The sequence below is a fragment of the Phalangium opilio genome, unplaced genomic scaffold (genome assembly GCF_054372755.1).
Source record: "Phalangium opilio isolate 3A_F unplaced genomic scaffold, DU_Popi_V2 ptg000082l_1, whole genome shotgun sequence".
NCBI lineage: Eukaryota > Metazoa > Arthropoda > Arachnida > Opiliones > Phalangiidae > Phalangium > Phalangium opilio.
The window spans coordinates 20,839,338-20,852,592 of NW_028324189.1; positions in this window are offsets into that span (position 1 = coordinate 20,839,338).

Sequence of the window (13,255 nt, forward strand, 5' to 3'; positions counted from 1 at the left end):
GTCTCCCAAGGGTTGCTGCTTTGAGCCTAGATAACATAAAACTATGGGGTAGTAAGAAAAAGTACCAAAAATATATATTTATATATATTACTTACCATTTTGAAGCAATTATTAATTTTAGCAGGGAGATTAAGCGAAAGCAATGAGGATATTTTGTAGTTTGCGGGGCGGTGGGTGCGGTATTTATATTGTTCAGACTTCTTAAAAGGAGTGTAAAAGGTAATTTATGTAGTTTATCATGCCTACCGCTTTTGCACGTGAAAGCAGGGGAAAATTGGCGCGACATACTTAAACGAATAGAGAAATAAAACTTAACAACCATACCTTTAAAAAAAATTAAAATTTCTTGGAACTCAAGCCTTGGAAACAATGACGTTTTAGTTAATTCGAAGTTCTGGCATAGAAGGATTTTTCTTGGAATTATGACTCAACGCAACAATTAACTTTGAAGTCTAATGAGCCTTATATATGCTATACTATACTTAAACTACCTTTGCCAAAAAATCTAATATCACCTCCGTCATACATTGTATAAATAGTAGTTATTGGAAAAATAGACTTATAGTTTCACACTCAAAGATCACAGGTAACATTAGGTCGATTGGTAGCGTATTGGCTGCTAAATATGGAATTCGAAAGATCCTGGTTCGATTCCAGTTATCGGTAAGTAACCTTTCAATCGACCTAATGTTACTTTTCGCGAATATTTTTATCTAATTAACAGTAGGTATTTAAGGGGAAATTTAAAACTTAAGGGCACATACAACATTCAGTTATTAACTTTAAAGCATCTCTTCTTATATTTAAAATCAATATGGAATCTCGGTCACCCATGTCTTTGAGATCCATGGCCGTTAGAGCGTTAGTAGTAACAATGGAATTCGTTTTAGCTAATACGGAGCAAACCTTTAATGATATTAAGAAAACAGTTCCACGCCAACTTTGGGGAGTATCTGAACAGGTATTTTGGAAAGCGGCTATTGGTGAGCGAGGGAACCTGGGCGAAGAGGATCTATATCCCGAAGAAATACCAAATTGGCTTTGGATCACAGAATCAGAAATTGAATTCGAAGTGGATAATCGCTTGACTTTTGCTCAATTTCAAGCTACGCAAAGGAATAGAGTTACCACCCCTTTCTTTTTATTGGATGGTTACCACCACATAGAATATGACTATTTTTTAAAAACATGGAGAAAAGGTGAAAGGAAATGCCAACGTAGAGTTTGCAGAGACTGTTTTGTCTTTTTTAGCGATATGGACGAACCAAATACGAAATATCAAGCGGTAAAAACTCATACAGTAGTGCATCGAGACGACATGATGCTAGAAGTAATTTGGGACGTTCAGAAAACTTTCTGTAGTAATTGAATAAAAAAACCTTTATCTAATATGTATAGTGAGGAATATTGTTCGCATAATACCGGCGGGCATACTATTAACAATCGTAGATCTTTTACATTTAGAGACCAAGAAGAGGTAACTCATTCTAAAGTGGCCCTTGTATCTTCTTTACATTAAAGTTTTTTTACGGAAATGAATAATAAGTATTGTAAATTGTAGTATAATAAACTTAAATTCTCAGTCAGGTACATTTTTTTCATTTCTAGTGAAAAGGGTTTTACATCTCGCATTCCTAGCGAAAGGGTTTTACAGCTACCATTTCCAGTTAACAGGATGGTATGACTTTTGTTTCATAAGAAAAGGGTTGGATTTTCTGCCGTTTGAGACAACTAAATAGATGAAGCTCTATACGCATTGCTAATTTAACTGAAGAGGAGGAGGAGTTCATTTATTTTTCGTTCATTACCCATTTTTGTCATGTATATTGATCTTATTTCAGTGGCTAACACCCTGTCACGTTTACAACTTATAACAGAAGTTCACTTACAGAATATTTTTCTTGAAATTTATTAAAGTGCACATTTCAAAAACTAGGCACCCCAAAACTAATTTAAATATAGCAAAAAATGTTACCTTTCAATGTGAATATACGTATTCCTTATTTAAGTTGATGATCACAAATAGAAACGTGGTTTTTACGCGAGACTTACACGCTTGAAACCATTATCTCCACACAAATTATATTTTGTACTCATACTTAAAATCATTTTCATCAAAAACTTTAAACCAAGTTGAAAACAAGAAGCCTTTTTTAAAAATTTTGACCATTTTTCTATTGAAATTTTAGCTAACTTGTAAGACCTCTAAATGACCGTCTTTAACTGATTTCTAAGAATCTCCCGATTCTAAGAAGTGCTTGTAACAGTAAAATCACGTGCTATAAACGTTCTAGTACACAATTTGTAATTGGTTAGTTTTTTAAACCATCTACCCAGATGGTTAAGTCAGCCAATAAGCTTAGCACTTCTTAATACAAACATAGGTCTTTCGATTTATATTTTATATAGCTGTCTTGTAATATTCCATAAGAACAGGACGTGACTTTGTAAATATCGCTTTCGTTCTATGCCATTAGAAAATGCTTACGCCGTCGACCCTCAAAAAATAATCTAACTTTATCAATAACAAATAGTCCCAATATAACAATAAAAAACGTTTGTATCATTAGAGTGAAACTTAAGGCAAATATGACGTCATTCGTCGAACAGTTATAATATAGCCGCATTGATTGGTTGAATTAGATATGACGTCATTTGTATTACTTTTTTTTGGAGATCACCTAAACTTTGAGGAAAAACTATATTAGGTAGGAACTCAACGTCGAAATCATCATTTCTTAACCGCTTTAAAATGAACCAAGCTCACAATATTTCGGAGAAAGTAGAAGTTTGGGTTGGTAATGTCACGACCCCAAAGGTATATTTTAGACGTACTGACACTCGTGTACAAATATCATTAAAGAAACACGTTTGGTCTAATATTTGGGAGTTTTCAAACGAAATCGACGTTTTCTTTAAAGGAAATTCGCCGAGGTTTTCCGTCTGGCTACATCCAACTACTACCAATTTAAAGCTAGAATGCTTCGTAAGGTTTGAATTCTAGTGTACACCATTTTCACAAATTTCGTAAATTTAGGGTATATAAAGCGATTGATTCTCATTCAATGATAAGAAATCCCGCATAGCGTGAACCTTTGGTAGAATTCCTGCCATTGGGAGGCTAGTCGTTTCTCGTAACCCTAGCCGATCGCCGCGTACATCTTAACCCAAACGATGATAATGGAGTAGAAGCCAATGTTATAGATTGGTGTGTATGTGGTACGAAAGACTAGTAGATGGTGATGTTAGTGGCCAATAAATAGAGATTGGTGTATATGTGGTATGCTCAAAAGACTTGGGCTTGGTGTTTTTTTGAATCTAATAAGTACAAATAGTGTGCATGTGGGTTCGATTATAATAACTGAATTGCGCTAAAGTGGGATTGGTAACGTACTAGAACAATTTTCCGAATTTCTGTGAACTGCGAACACGGTCCGGAAATTGCGAACACCTTTGCTCCGATTTGCCAACTGCGAACGCGTTGACAAATAGACACGTCCAGTGTAATACCTTTCCGTGACGTTATCGTCACTCGCAGAGGTAAAAAGTCAAAACAATAAGGAGTTTGCGGTAGAAAACGTGCACTTTATAAAATGGCGGAGAATAAAGTAACAACCATGTAATAATAGGCAAAGCCGGGTGCCTTTCATGTTAACAGCAAAGTTCAATTCAAAGGCTTTCTTTAACTTTGGCTTTAAGAATTCAGCATCGAGAAAAAGCATGCAGTCAAAAATGCAGCACATGGCCAGTTTTGAGGAAAGAGCCGATAAGATGTAATCATTATTCAACCTATTATTACAAAGTCGCAATTAAACAACTTATTTTTATATTTTTCTAATAGTTTTATTTTTGCAACGCCCAGCTTGTTGATTCTAATCGAACAAAAAAGAATACCAATTTTTAAATGGGTTTTCGTTAGCCATATCCGAAAATTAAATGGTTTTAGTTCTCCCATTCCTCGAATATTTTTACAATACACTAAAGAAGAGCATTTGCATATATTGTCTCTAATTTGTTGATTAGCTTCTTTTACGTGTGATTGCGCTTAACAACGCTCCCAGAGAAAGAAAGCCTTTTCATATATTTTCTACTGAAAGCTATTTCCAGAAATTCAATACTTTCTCATTTAGCTAAAGAGGCAATGCTTATTTTGATATTATCGCCCTAGATACTTATTCTCTGTGGTATTTCAACGTTAATGTTTAATTTTGAAGAAAGCCTTTTCACATATTTCAGCATTTGTTTCCGACAACAAAATTTTCTTTTTAACCCAAAACGCACAATGCTTATTTCGCTATTATTGCGATAGATGCTTTCGTGAAAAACTGATAAAAGGACTCAAAATTATTTTACTCTCCTAGCAATGGTTTTTTTAACCCTCAGCAAATTCCTCGCCCAAATTTATTTCAAATCCGCAAGCTAAATAGTACAAAAACTCAACTATAAACCGAGTTTCAAGTCGATCTATCATTTCTTTAATAATAATAGCAATAATAAAAGGTAAGAATGCAGGGTTACAAATATTTGCTAAGACAAAGTCATCTTAAAACGTTCAAAAGTAGATTACGGCTTTATTTACAAATACTTTCTAAGGTGATATATATATGTACTGTACATGTTTTGACCATCGTTATTGGACATAATAATAAGCCAGATCTCTTGTAAAACAGAGTATTACCACGTATGTATGGTGTAGTGGTTATCACATTCGCCCAACACGCGGTAGTTCCCAGGTTTGAGCCCTGGTATGTACATGTTTTGACAATCGTGATTGGAAATTATAAGAAGCAAGATCTCTTGGAAAACTGCTTATTACCACGTCTCTATAATGTAGTAGTTATCACGTCAGCTATTCACGCGGAATGTCCCAGGTTTGAGCCCTGATAGATACATGATTTGACCATCGTGATTGGTCATAATAATAAGCCAGATCTCTCGGAAAACTCAGTATTACAACGTATCACTGGTGTAGTGGTTATTATTTAAATTAAATTTGCCGTAAACTTAAATATCTATAGTTGTAGCTCTAAAACCTAGTCCATAACTAATTACTATTATTTTTCCATCACTGAGGAATGAAAGCCAGGCACGTTGAAATTCCAAAGATATTTCCCCAGAAAATGCCCATAGATTTTTCCCTAGAAAATGCACAAAGATATTTCCAAAGATATTTCCCAAGAAAATGCTCAAAGATGTTTCCCTAGAAAATGCCCAAAGATGTTTCCCTAGAAAATGACAAAAGAAAATGCCCAAAGGTGTTTCCCTAGAAAATGCCCAAAGATGTTTCCCTAGAAAATGCCCAAATATATTTCCAAAGATATATCCCAAGAAAATTCCAAATATATTTCCCTAGAAAATTGCTAAGATATTTCCCAAGAAAATTCCCAAAGATATTTCCCAAGAAAATTCCAAAGATGTTTCCCTAGAAAATGCCCAAAGATATTTCCAAAGATATATCCCAAAAAATTCCAAAGATATATCCCAAGAAAATTGCAAAGATATTTCCCAAGAAAATTCCCAAAGATATTTCCCTTGAAAATTCCCAAAGATATTTCCCTTGAAAATTGCAAAGATATTTCCCAAGAAAATTCCCAAAGATATTTCCCTTGAAAATTCCAAAGATGTTTCCCTAGAAAATGCCCAAAGATGTTTCCCCAAAAAATGCCCAAAGATGTTTCCCCAGAAAATGCCCAAAGATGTTTCCCCAGAAAATGCCGAAAGATGTTTCCCTAGAAAATTCCCAAAGATGTTTCCCTAGAAAATGCCCAAAAATGTTTCCCTAGAAAATGCCCAAAGATGTTTCCCTAGAAAATGCCCAAAGATTTTTCCCTAGAAAATGCCCAAAGATATATCCCAAGAAAATTCCAAAGATTATTACCTAGATAATTCCAAAGATATTTACCTAGATAATTCCAAAGATATATCCCAAGAAAATTCCAAAGATATTTCCCTAGAAAATGCCCAAAGATGTTTTCCCTAGAAAATGCCCAAAGATTTTTTCCTAGAAAATGGTTATTTCCAAAGATATTTCCCGAGAGAATTCCAAAGATATTTCCCAAGAGAATTCCAAAGATATTTCCCAAGAGAATTCCAAAGATATTTCCCAAGAGAATTCCAAAGATATTTCCCAAGAGAATTCCAAAGATATTTCCCTAGAAAATTCCAAAAGATTTTTCCCTCGAAAATTCCAAATATGTTTCCCGGGAAAATTCCAAAGATATTTCGCGAGGAAATTCCAAAGATATTGCCACTATTGAGAGACACTAGAGTTTTGCTCAAATCCTTGCAGTAATAGCTATCCATTACAAAAATCTTTAGAACTCTTTAGAAAATTCCTTAGGAAATTCTTTAGGCGTTTTTTGGGAAATTGGGAAATATTGGCCTCTTTTTCTTTTGAAATTGCTTTGGAATTATCTTTGGAATATCCTTGAAAAATAACTTTGGAGTTTTCTTGGGAAATATATAGGGAAAATTATGGGACGAATTAATTTAGCCCTCTAGCAGCTAGGGTGAGACTACTTATTAGGTCAGACATTTAATCGACTTACAAACATCCGAAAACGGCAGAAAGTTTTAACCTTGAGCAATGTATGGGGTACTAAGTGGGTTATGGAGGCTTCAATGGCCAAGCCGTAGATATAGATGTTGTTGTTAAATTTAATTATATATTTTCACTTTGAGTTTTACGAGTACCAGATAAGTGTTTTACCAAACGTAATCTACAATATTTTTTAAAAAAATATTCTCTAATTGCGCTCGAAATAAAGATAAAACATACGCTAAGGGAATAAATTTTATGTTAATTTTACTTTTCAAAAATGAAAGTTAGTATAAGCAAAAGTTCCGACTGCCAGCTTATATATATAAAAAAGGACTTGGTTTGCCCAAGCCTAAAAAACAAAACGATAAGAGTTTTTTCCAGTTGACTGAAGCGCGGATATTTTATTTTTCTATATAATTTTAAAGACAATCTGTATTTTACTACTCTTTAATTCAATCTCCTCATTTTACTGATAATGGATTTATTTCCTATAAATTAATTGAAATAAAATAAAATATCTTATCTCAGATTTTTCAACAACAACTCCATTTTCGTTAAAATTTTATCATGAAAAATCTGAGATAAGTAATATTTTATTTCAATTAATTTATAGGAAATAAATCCATTACCAGTAAAATGAGGAGATTGAATTAAAGAGTAGTAAAATACAGATTGTCTTTAAAATTATATAGAAAAATAAAATATCCGCGCTTCAGTCAACTGGAAAAAACTCTTATCGTTTTGTTTTTTAGGCTTGGGCAAACCAAGTCCTTTTTAATATAATATCTGTTCCTTCAGTCTTTATTTGTATTAATCTATTATAAAATAATATTTGCCTTAAATGCGAAATTTTTCACTTCTAGGACGAGGTTAAAAATGGTCCTACACTTCTACTAATTCTTATATGATACGGCTCACAATTCGTTTTAGAACCCGAGCTTAATAGTCAACTTCAAAACCAACATCCTGCCACGATTTTTAAACTATCAAATCCGTATCTTTTACAGTCCACTCTACGATTACAATTATCCATGACATTGCGTTCACTGCCCTTGTACGTTTACAGTGATTGGCACCGTGGACAGTTATTTTAATTAAAATACCTAGGCCACAGGTCCAGTTTTAAAAATATCCTTATTTCCAACACTGATCCATCTATCCTTCAAGCTTTTACAATCACCCATTGAATAGACTCACTCAATAGTCTGCCTAAGCATGGATTTATAATAGAAGCTTACGCTTCCAGGATATTTCACTCACCTTAAAACGCGCACAACATTTATTCCTCGTCTGAAATAGTACCAGCCTGGCACGCGCGTGTGTGACGTAGAATTTGAGGCAAATTCAGAGGGGGGTTGAAGTTTTTCACGTGATCGAGTTCTAATTTTGAATAGCGCGCGCGCACGCGCGTCAAAAGAAAAAAGTTTTTGACTCAATTTCTACGTCATCAGCCCCCCAGTCCCCACCCGCGCGAATTTTTGTGACATAAATGTGTTTAAAATCAAAATGCCTTACTGAAGGCAACAGGGAAATATCCATGAAGCGTGAGCTTCTATTATAAATCCATGGCCTAAGTAAGGCAACTTAAGCCTTGGTCGAAACTAACATCTAAAATATAAATTAAAAAGGTATCTTAAGTATAAAATTTCAAACCGAGACACATAATTAAACGAAAATTAGACCCGCCAGAGAAGTTTTTAATAAATATAGTGTTATATTTATGGAAAAATATCAAGTTAAAGTTTCAAGGCGGTGAAATGGCAAATTAGCGTCGTCTACTGTAGAGTAACGAACAATTAGCGTCGTCTGCTGTAGAATAATCTTTTTGAGGTACTTACATTTTTAATTAAATTAACATACTTAGACTTAATTAAATTTGATGAAACTTGAAAAAGGCACACCTTCAATAGTTACTTGTTAATTTAAAAGTATTCCGAAAGCTAACTTCCATGTAGTTTTTAAATGATTCGATGTACAGGAGCACCAAACACCCCATGTTATTCCTAAGGGAAAATCGGCGAAAATCTGTGAATTTTCATTTAACATTACGGGAGGGTGTGGGATTTTATCTAGAAGGGCCTACCGGCCCTCTAGAATAGTTTGAAGGGACAATAGCCACAATAAATACTTGATCCATACATGTTTTAAAAAACAGTTTATTGTGTTAAAAAATGAAATTAAGCATGAAAGTTTTAAAACGTTTCACTTTGATGTCGTTACCAATAGTCAAAATAAAAGATTTCAAGGTGAGTAATAACTTTTGTAAAATATCTCACTAAAAACATCAACTGTTTTTGAAACTTTCATTGAAATCCATCTACAGATGCAAATCATCACTTGCATGGAAGTGTTACCAATGGCACTATGAGTAGGTATTCGATACATTTTACCTCTCCGTGTGACGTAGTCCAGGAGAGGTTCTGTAACGGCCGTGTCTGTCTGTCCGTTGTTACACCCACGTGACCGCTTTCGCAGTTTGCGTATCAGAGGAAACGTGTTCCCAATTTCCGGACCGCATTGTCAGTTCACAGAAATTTGGAAAATTGTATTTCTCTCCGTTGGCTACTCCATACTTGAGTTCTCACACCACCATGTTTGGTCTTCGTCCATCCCACATCAACACCAGTCTGGTACTTTTCTGGCTTCCAACACCCCCATCTTCTGTTCCTTGTCAATCCCACTGTAACGTTAAAAAAGGACGACGGTTTTAACGGGATATCTTTGTTCGGCCCGCGAACCTGTTCCTGCCGGGAGCTTCTACCTTTCCCGTTCCCCGTACTAGCTTTACAATGCTTTCAGAGGGAAGGGTTGAGTATAGACCCCAGGTGAGAACCCGAATGTCTTCGGTTAGGACCAGTCCCTCCTTTTATAGGGGCTCAGTCTCGGTTTTTTGGGCCGTCTTTATTTACTCTTTATGACAAAGTTATACATTGGGACCGAACTAGCTGGTCAAACTATACTAATAACAATGTTACCCCGATTTGCCGTTACACGACCCACCCCCCGGGTTTAAAAATCGTCCCGATTTTGGGGTAGAGTGAGTCTTTAAATATTAAAGTTCAATATAATATGGCACCTGCGATGGTGCGCTGGACGTGTCTGCGGGGACTGCGGCGGAGGTGGCTGTCGTCCTTGTGGCTTTCATGGTCCGCGACTTGTCGCACAGCGGAAGGCGGCACCTCGGGATCGAAGTGGAGCACCTGGTCGACGTCGGAGAATGATACGTGGGCGTCGTCGTTGGAGTTTAAGTTGTGCGATAAAGGCAGGTCACCCGCCCCTTGAATGGTGACCTCTGCGTCGGCGTCGTGGAACTCGTTGGTCGGAACAGCGTCGGGTCCGAAGGGTGTGCGTGTGGAGTGGTCTACGGGTGGAACTATGTCGATTTCCGTGGGTTCGTCCAGCGCTATGTCTTCGAAAATGTTGGTGTTCCGTGCTATGAATTGTTTCATGCGGGAGACGTGAACCGTATCTTGCTTCCTACGCGAGCGGTTTTCTATTTTGTAGTTAGTATCGGAGAGCTTCTCGATGACTTGGAAAGGTCCGTGGAATTGATGAAGAAGCTTCTCCGTTTTCCCCTTCTTCCTAGTCGGCGTTTTGACGTAGACCATATCGCCTTCATAGAAGGACATGTTTGATCGCCCCTCGTCGTACTGTTGCTTATTTTTCTCTTGGGCCAATTTCTCGCGTTCCAACGTGATTTCTTTCGCTAGTGTAAGGTTTCTTTTGTATTGAAGGCTAGTTTCTCTTTGTAATCTCGATACTTCCGTGTTTCCCAACATCAAGAGCGGTCGGGCGCTTTCTTCACTCTCGTTTGTAGGGTTTTGCCGCTGTATCTAGAGGACTTCATCAAATACTGTCGTTTCGTCGTTTTCGTCATCGTAAGCTCGACCTTCTCGCGGTAGTCGTGACAAGGCGTCTGCATCCCCGTTTCTGCGTCCTGGGCGGTATTTTATTATCGGGTTGAATTCTTCTAGGAGGAGTGCCCAACGAATAAGGCGGCCGTTGGTATGTTTTACTGTTTTCAACCACGTAAGGCTAACATGGTCCGTGAAAACTTTGAAAGGTGCAACGTATATATAGGGACGAAATTCTTGGCAAGCGAAATAGATCGCTAAGCATTCTAGTTTCTTTCGTGTTTATAGAGATGTCTACTGGCGTAAGCCACGGGGTGCTCTTTGTTGTCGTGTCGTTGCACCAACACTGCTCCTATACCGTAATCGCACGCGTCTGTGTGAATCTCTATGTCTATGGTTGGATCGAAATGTCGGAGAATGGGCGCCGATATTAGTCTTTCCTTCAGCTCTTCGAACGCTGCTTGTGCTTCTTTATTCCATTGGAATGCGTTACCCTTGGTAAGTTCCGTCAGTTGCTTTGAAATCTTGGAAAAGAACCTTATAAATTTGCGATAGTAGTTGCAAAGCCCTAAGAAGCTTTGAACTTCCCGTCTACATTCTGGTACTTTGAAATTTCGGACGCAATCGGTTAGTTGTGGGTGGGGTTTAAACCCGAAGCCATCGACGATGTGGCCCAATTATTTGATGGACTTGCGCGATGTTACACTTGCTAGGTTTCAGTCGTAGATTCGCTTCTTTCAGGAGTTGGAAAACGGTACGTAAGTGGCCTACGTGTTCCTCGAATGTCTTTGAGAAGACGATAATATCGTCTAAATACGCTAGGCACGTTTTCCAAAGGACGCTTGCTCGGACTTTGTTTATTGTCCTCTGAAACGTTGCGCCTGCGTTGGTGAGTCCAAATGGAAGCACATAAAACTGGTAAAGTCCTTCTGAGCTTGTAAAGGCGGTTTTTTCGCGATCCTTTTCATACAGTTCAATTTGCCAATACCCTGAAGCCAGGTCTAGCGTACTGAAATACCGGGCTCCGCGCAAGGCGTCGAGGATATCATCGACTCGGGGTAACGGATGTACGTCTTTTTTCGTTATCGCGTTGAGTTTTCTAAAGTCGATACAGAATCGCCATCCTTTGTCTTTTTTCCGTACCAAAACTATTGGGGACGAATATGGGCTATCGGATTCGCTGATAACCCCTTGTTTTAGCATCTCCTGGATTTGTTTTTTATGACTTCCCTTTCGAATGGTGAATGTCGGTGTGGGTGTTGTCGTACTGGGGGATTGCCTTCTGGATTTATCTGGTGTGTGACGTTCGGGACGCACCCTATGTCCCAAGGGGAAGCAGCAAATATCGATGAGTATTCTTCTAATAGTCGGTCGATTTGGTCCCGTTCTGAAGTTGAGAGACTTCCGCTAATGTTCATCTCCTCCAAGGAAGCCGGGATACTGGAAGAAGGCGCGAATGTGGCGATCTGTACTTCGTGCATTGGTGATGCGTGTCCCACTTTCATATTCGCGTGCAGGAGTATCGCGCGGGTGGTGGAATTAGCTACGCGTATATGGCCCGTGTTGTTCTGGACGTTGATAAGGCAGCGTGCAACCCGAGATCCTCTTGCTGCGGGGCGAAAGCGCTAACCGCTACGCCACCCCACCGTGCATTAATAAATACAAAGACTTCTATGAAGTACAAGAATCTAAATCTCATTTAAAAATTTATTTTTAAAACATATTTGAAATATAGTATCATTCTAACCTTTTTTTAACAAAATATTACAAATTTCTCAAAAAAAAGGAAGTATTCTTCATATTATGTTCTTCTTTCTGACCTTTGAGAGTATTCAGGTTAGTTTAGGTTTAGGTTATGTTTCAGCAGCCGACTATTGGAATCCATTGTTACGAAGAAAAACACCAATAAAAAAATACAACACAGTAATACCAGAGTGAAATGATATCAATAACATATCGAAAGCAATTGGTTTCTAATAACATTAAAAATTTAATACGGAGTAAACACCAATCTACGTTTAGTTTATTAATTGATCTTAAATGCATTTCCACGCTGCATGTGGTTTTGATACTTTTTTTGAGGGCTGGCTATGAAAACTGATCCTGTATTGATAGATTAGTTATCATTCCGAGTGAAAAACAAAATAAAATATATGAATGTTTTTATTAAAGTTTTGGGAACTGCGCTTCTAATTAGATGTTTTTAGCGCCTCCTGAGATTGAAAGTGCATTATTTTATTATTTTTTAAATATAAGCATTTTAATAAGCTTTTTGTTTTTATATATTGAACAATGGTTTGCCTTAAAAAATAAAAATAGAAAAGCCGGTTATTCAATCAAATGTCATGGAAAACTAACGATCAAAACAGCTACTGTAAATCATTAATCTATTGTCAATGTTGACTTCGCGCGTAATCCATTTTTAATGAATCTAATTTAACTTCTTGAAAATGGATAAAATGGCGACCAAAGTGGCGATTGAAATTCCGTAAAAGTAGATGGTGAAAACGGGACTGAGAAACCCAAGAGACAACGAAGTCGTCTCTTGGAGTTGATTGAAGTCCGTCAAAGCAAAAAAGGCATCCTGATTTTCTCTTGGAGTAACTTGACGAGTCTCCAAAAACCTTAGTGTTCTGAATAAAACATTGAATAAGCAATATTTGACTTAAACAAGATGGAAAATTTTAACTAACCATTTAGCATTGAAACAAGTAGTAGTGGTTATTGTGAACATCCTTTCATAGACAAAGCCTAGGTTATTATTACTATTATTATTTGAAATGAATAGACAATTCCATTAAATATTTGCCGTAAAATCAACACCATATTAGGAGAGTTCCCTCACGCGAAGAGGCAACGC